Source organism: Lupinus angustifolius, chromosome LG04, assembly GCF_001865875.1.
Source record: "Lupinus angustifolius cultivar Tanjil chromosome LG04, LupAngTanjil_v1.0, whole genome shotgun sequence".
NCBI classification, from domain to species: domain Eukaryota; kingdom Viridiplantae; phylum Streptophyta; class Magnoliopsida; order Fabales; family Fabaceae; genus Lupinus; species Lupinus angustifolius.
Window position 1 is genome coordinate 15,224,019 of NC_032012.1, and position 7,799 is coordinate 15,231,817.

Below are 7,799 nucleotides of genomic sequence, written 5' to 3' on the forward strand. Positions count from 1 at the left end.
ATCTCCACTATAGAAAGTAGGATTACAATATTTGATTCTCTCTTACAAAGAGGATAACACCCAATCTCACCCAAAAGGATGGAAATACAAACTCTCTGTAGTATCTCACTAGGAATACAAATGTCACACTATATGGATAAACTCTCTCACTTTCTCTCTATGATGTTGTTTCTCACTTGGTTGTTGTATCTCTTCCTCACAAGTCCCCTATATATAGTGAAGGGAAGGAAGGCTCCATCATAAAGACATAGTGGATGATTAATTGTTGTCATACTTTTCAAGACACTTTGAAAAGTGTTACTCCAACTTTCTAAGTTGGAATTCATAATTCTCAAGAGTCAAGGAATAATTCCAAGACTTTGGAATAGCCATCATTGAATGATTCAATGGTTCATCTACCAAGATTCATTGGTCTTACTTCCACATCAATTAGTAAGGATTCCGAACAAATCTCCCCATTTCTAAATTAATTGATGGATATCACCAGTCCGGCACCTCTGCAACAATCTGTTAGCTTCTTGAGTGAAACTATCTTGGTCATCATGTCAGACGAGTTGTCATTTGTATGAATTTTCTCAAGGTGCAACTCACCATCCTCCAAAGCATTTTGTATCCAATGATAACGATAATAAATGTGCTTTGTCCGAGAATGAAACGTAGGATTCTTAGCTAGGTGAATTGCACTTTGGTTGTCACAGTGCAAAACATATCTATCTTGGACATGACCTAACTCATGCAAGATGTTTTTCATATATTTTATCTCATTGAAAGCTTCAGATTCTGCAATATATTCCGCTTTAGTTGTTGATAATGCAACACATCTTTGTAACTTGGATTACCAAGATACAGTCCCCCTGCAAAGGTAGTTAGATAAGCTGATGTTGAATTTCTGGAATCTACATCTCCAGCCATGTCAGCATCTGTGTATCCTACTAATATAGGATCTTCATTACCAAAACATAAACATATTTTGGTACTTCCCCTCAGATATCTTAATATTCACTTTACTGCATTCCAATGCTCTTTGCTGGGATTGGACAAGAACCGACTCATAACTCCAACTGTGTGGGCAGTATCTGGTCTTGTACAAATCATAGCATACATTAGGCTTCCTACCACAGAGGAATAAGACATTCTGCTCATTTATTTCCTTTCTTTATCACTAGTTGGACATTGCATTGTTGTTAACTTGAAATGTCCAGCAAGTGGAACACTGACAAGCTTTGCCTTATCCATGTTGAATCTCTTGAGAACTTTCTCAATGTAATTATCTTGTGATAGCCATAACAACTTCTTGGAACGGTCTCTAATTATCCTTATTCCAAGGATATGCTTTGCAGGACCCAAGTCTTTCATAGCAAAAGACTTGCTTAAAGCATTCTTCAAACCAGCAATCTTGGTCTTGTCATGCCTAATGATTAACATATCATCAACATATAAGAGGAGAATAATAAAGTTTCCATCTTCATACCTTTTAATGAATACACAATGATCACCAATTGTCTTCTTGAAACTGTATTTGGTCATGAAGGATTCAAACTTCTTGTACCATTGTCTCGGGGCTTGCTTTAGACCATATAAACTCTTATTCAGACGACACACTAAGTGTTCCTTGCCTGATTCTTCATAACCTTATGGTTGCTCCATATAGATTTCTTCTTTGATGTCTCCATGTAAGAAAGATGTTTTGACATCAACTTGTTCAACTTCTAAGTCTAGGCTAGCTGCTAGACCGAATGCTACTCTTATGGAGGAATACTTCACCATTGGTAAGAATATATCATCAAAATCAACTTTTTTCTTCTGATTGCATCCTTTCACATCAATCCGAGCTTTGTACCTTGGCCTTGAGCTTCCTTCTTCAACTTTAAGCCTATAAACCCATTTGTTTTACAAGGCTTTTCTTCCTTTGGGCAACTCCACCAGATCATAAGTGTGGTTCTCATGTAACGAGTTCATCTCATCTTCCATGGCTTTAATCCACTCTTCTTTATTAGATGTTTGCATAGCTTCTAAAAAGTCTTCAGGTTCATAATTATCTGTCAATGTGATATAATCTTCTTCAAGATACTTTGAAGAAGGCCTCTTCCAGAGCGTCTCAGTTCAACTTGCATCTGATGCTCTACTAGCTCGGATTCTTGATGCATTTTTGTGTCTACCACCAGTTCATCATGATCCGACTCTTCATTAATCTGGTCAAGTTCCGTGTAAGCAGAATCTGCTTGTTGGTCTATCTGTTCTGGATCTATCTAATGATCAAGATCTGTCTGTTGAGGAATCTCTCCTCCTGAATCAATGTGAACTTTGGACTTGCACTAGCTTTTCTTCTGAACATCTTTGATCGTCTGATCCTCAAAGAACATAACATCTCTGCTTCTTACAATTTTCTAGTTTATTGGATCCCATAGTCTGTACCCAAATTCATCTTTTGGAGACCCAAGGTAAATGCACTCCATGGTCCTAGCATCCAACTTCTTTCTCTCATCTTTTGGAATGTGAACAAAGTCTCTGCATCCACTCTCAGATGATTGAAGGATGCCTTCTTCTTGTACCATACTTCTTCTGTAATTTCTTCGTTCAGGGGTCTTGAAGGTGTTCGATTTTTGAGATCCACTACAGTCTTTACTGCTTCACCTTAGAAAGACTTGGGGAGATTGGCATCTTGCAACATGCATCTGATCTTCTTTTCAATTGTGAGGTTCATCCTCTCAGCTACTCCATTCAACTGAGGAGTCTTTGGTGGTGTCTTCTCCATTTTGATACCAAAAGCCTTGCAGTAGGCTTAAAACGGACCACGATACTCTCCACCATTGTCTGCTTTCAGACACTTCAACTTATTCCCAGTCTCACGTTCTACTAGTGCATGGAACTCTTTGAATGCTGATAGTACTTGATCTTTGCTTTTCAACAAGTACACCCGTACTCTTCTCGAGTGATCGTCTATAAATGTAATAAAGTAGTAGGATCCTCCAAGAGATCTTTCATATGGTGCACAAATATCTGAATGCACCAATTCAAGTACTTCATCTCTCCGTGAGAGATTGTCTGTTCTCTGAAAATTGACTCTATGTTGTTTACCATAAAGACAATCAGTACATGAATCTAAAATTTGACCTTTTATACCAGGAAGGTGGTCTTTGGCGAGAATATGAAGTGTTTTCTCACTCATGTGCCTCAATCGTCTATGCCAAAGATCTTTGGAGTCAGTAGCAACATTTACTTCTCCAAAAAAAATTCATCCTTGCATAATGTACAAAAATCCTTCTTTTGAGCCTCTAGCAATGACTAGGTTGCCTTTTGCTAGTTTCCACTTTCCAGCACCAAAGTGGTTGACAAAACCAGCATCATCCAACTTACTAGTTGAGACGCATATCTGGGACATGTCTCACCTCCTTCAGTATAAGTTTCCTCCTGTGTTTGTTAGCAGCACAATATCACCAATTCATGTAATCTTGCTAGTAACATGGTTTCCCATTTTCATAGTATCATAATCACCTTTCTTGTAGTTTGATAAGAAACCTTCATATGGACTTACATGGAAAGAAGTACCAGAGTCAACGATCCGAGCACAATCATCATATGCAACATTTAGGTAATTGTCTTATCCAATGAGGAGAACATCATCATCTGCGGCACTGGCTGTGGTAGACTTATGACCATTTTTCCTTGGATCAATTAAATCTTCATGAACATTTCCAACTTTCTGGTCTCTCTTTAGGGACCTGCATTTAGATCTTTTATGTCATTCTTTACTACAATAATAGTATGTTATTGACCTCATGCGACATTGAGAGCGACCTCTGAATTTGCTTTTGCTTCTTCCATGAGATCCATTCCTCCCACGAGTTTCACTTCTTCCACGTCTCGCCACAACATTTTCTTTAGAATGGAAGGATGTACTCCGTACTTTCCTTATGGATTCTTCATTCAATAGACTGTCTGATACAGTGTCTATTGAGACCTTCCTATCAGGGACTGAGTTGCGGAGTGTGACCACCAATGTATCCCAGCTTTCAGGCAACAAACTCAGTAGCAAAAGTGCTTGCAGCTCATCATCTATCTTCATGTGTATATTTGTCAATTGATTGACAAGACCCTTGAATGAATTCAAGTGCTCTATCATGCTCTGACCATCTCTGTAGTCAAGTTTCACCAGTCTTCTAACAAGAGATGCTTTATTTCTAGGAGTTTTCTTTTGAATCATAGATTCAAGTTTCAACCACAACTCATAAGCATTTGTATATGTGGACACATGCTCAAAAAACTTCTATTAATATACTTCCGAATCATTGCAACAACTTTTCAATTCGAAACCTCCCAATCTTTGTCACCCTTATATTTTGGCTTGTCTTTGCAAGAAATAGGCTCATGCATATCCTTGCAGTATAAATGATCCTCCATCATGGGCTTCCAATAGGAATATTTGTCAGCGGTCAACTTGAACATATCTCCATCAAATGAGATATCAACGACTCCTTCCATCTTGGACTACACAGGCTAAGCTCCCTGAATGAACCTGGGAGCTCTGATACCACTGTTGGGAGATCTTCAACCATGGGTTACAACATTCCTTCATGGGCTAAGTGGAAGAAGCATAGAAGTGGGCTTAACACCACATCTTGACCCAAAACCTTAAGGCATTAGGTTTATGGGTCCATCCACTGATATGCTCTTTAACTCATTCAATTTTGTCCAATGTGGAACTTCTTCATTCACACTTGGAATACCCAACAATCACCATCATACAAAGTTTGTTGTTGCCATCAACAACTCCATAACCATCATCGTCACCCCAACCTCTGTTGTTTCCCCCACTAGTGTCAACATTTATGCCACTATCACATCATCCCACCAAATTGTTGTGACATGACCATAACCACCATCAATATCTTTATCGTTAACATAATCATTATTGTTGCCCCACCTTTGTTGCATCTACCACCATTACAACTGTCGCTTCCCGATTTTCGGTCGCACGACCTCATTTGAGTCGCCACTACATTTTTTCAGTCAAAAATGTAGAAAAATCTTTTGGCCCAATCGTATTGGCCCTTGGACTCTGATATCCAGGTTCGGGAGTCGATTACACACTAGGGAAGGTATTAGCACCCCAGTTGTCCGTTTGAACGGTACCCTACTAAATTGCATCATTAATTGTGTTATAATTATATATTTACCAAAAAAACTTTATTTTATTATTATGTCTAACAAGAGTGATCTTGGTCCTACGTATCCCCTTTTGGGAATCAAGACTACGTAGTTCTTTAGGTAGAAAAAGTTTATTTGTTTGGGTTAATTTTATTTATTAAAAATAGTAAAGTTTAAATTATTTTTTTGAAAAAAAGATATGAGTGAAGCATAGCCCTTACGTCCAATACCGCATCTCATATTAAAACTTGGTTAAGAAATTCGAATTTTTGTTTTTTTAATTTAAAAAAAATAAAATATTTTTAAGACGTGAAAATATCATTAGTCCTATTAATCATAGGGAAGTGAAGTGTAGCCCTTACGTCCGACACCACATCATACCTTACAATATTTGAGTTAAATATTATTTCATTTTTTTGTTGACTCATGGATGCTTGTTGTTTTTTTTTATTTATATTTTTTAAATTGATATATAATGTGAAACTAATTAATTACATAGTTTGCTTCAAAACTAAATATTTATTAAAAAATGTTATAGTATGTATGCAAAGAGTGTATTGTTTATACATTTACCTTTTTGATGTAGTTATAATTATATGTTACAAATCGTGATAATTATTATTACCAATGCAATTATTGATAACAAAAATAAAACAACTATACAAGAAAGTAATGAAAATGACATACCTCTCATAGAGAATCCAACAACAATGAAATGCTGCAACATGAAAAATGAGCAAAAAAGGCTAACCAATGCAAACAGATATATAGTGGAGGTAGAGACTTTGTGTAGCACAGACTCAGAGACATCGCTTGGACATGTATATGAAGCTTCTCTACAATGTATACTAATGTAATTATAATTCCTCTTGAGTTTCTTTGTATTTTTTTTCTCGTTTTTTTGGGCGGTGTTCTTGTGTATGAGAGATCTTGAATTATTGTGGATTTCTTGGTTTTTGGTTGGATGAATATGTGTGAAAGATCATGTCTAGAGAAGAGAGAAATGATTGAAAAATGAATTTTTTTGATTGAGAGGATTGTTGTGATGTAGTAGATTATACTTTTTGGATGGTTCTGGTTATCTTTTGGTTGAGGATTCTTGGGAATAGGTGATGAATGAAAGATTTTTTTAGATGAAATTTGATGGATGATTTTTTTAGAATGAATGATTTTTTAGAGGAAGGCGATTTCTTTTTCAAGGATTTTGATTTCATGTCTCATATGCCTATTTAAAGTTGAGTTTAGACACATGTTTAAAAATCAAATCAAATCCCCTATTAACTTCAAGGAGAAAGTTAAGCAGATTTTGATTTTTGCTTTTAATTAAAATTCAAAAATTTGATTTATGCTATTATGATTTTTAAAATTCAAATTTAATAAAAGTCATAAATTCAAATTTAAATCATTTTTATTTTAGAACACATAAAAATGTTATTTTTTTTATATAAAGCCAAAATGTTTATCTTATTGTTATTTTTTCTGAAAAAAATGTATTTTGGGTCGGACAAAATTGGGTATTCACAGCTGCCCCTCTTTACTTGTTGCTTATTGGACCTTACACAAACTGAAGTTTGGGGTGTTGTCCTAATAAGTAACTAGTAAAGAAATGAATGTTGATTTTGTTGAGACTCAAAATACGTTTTTGTTGGTGAGATAAAGAGTGAGGTATGAAAGATTTTGTTTGAGGTCGTCAAACACGGGCCCCTCAAAGGCACAATTTGAGGTCGTCAAGCACGGTGCCCTCAAATTTTAAAAGTCAGGCACAGAGCCTAAGAAGATTGACTTCGAGGTCGTCAAGCACGGGGTCCTCGAAGGCACAATTTGAGGTCGTCAAGCACGAGGCCCTCAAATTTTAAAAGGTTAGGCACGGAGCCTGGAAATATTGACTTCAAGATCGTCAAGCACGGGGTCCTCGAAGGCACAATTTGAGGTCGTCAAGCACGGGGCTCTCAAATTTTAAAAGGTCAGGCACGAAGCCTGGAAATGTTGACTTCGAGGTCGTCAAGCACGGGGACCTCGAAGGCAAAAATTTGAGGTAGTCAAGCACGGGGCCCTCAAATTTTAAAAGGTCAGGCACAGAGCCTGGATAGGTTGACTTCGAGGTCGTCAAGCACGGGGTCCTCGAAGGTACAATTTGAGGTCGTCAAGCACGGGGCCCTCAAATTTTAAAAGGCCAGGCACGGAGTCTGGAAAGATTGACTTCAAGGTCGTCAAGCACGGGGTCCTCGAAGGCACGATTTTGGAGGTCGTCAAGCACGGGGCCCTCAAATTTTAAAGTGTCAGACACAAAGCCTGAAAGGAATGGCTTCGAGGTCGTCAAGCACGGGGTCCTCGAAGACACAATTTTAAGGTCGTCAAGCACGGGACCCTCAAATTTGTACTGTATAAATTTGACTATGCATTGATTGGCATGAGTATGCATAATTATGCTTATGATGCATGAGAGGTGATTGATGTTTAACATAAGAAAATTAAGGGTTTAGGGGTGTCTTTATTTGAATGCTTAAGTATGCATGAATTTCATGTTGATGTTTTTATGATTAAAGTGAGTATGTATTGACTTGAATATTGATATGATTTAATATTTGTATGTCTTGCATATGCATTGTTTGTATGTCATTTATATGCTTTGTTTCATGTTATTATGCCAT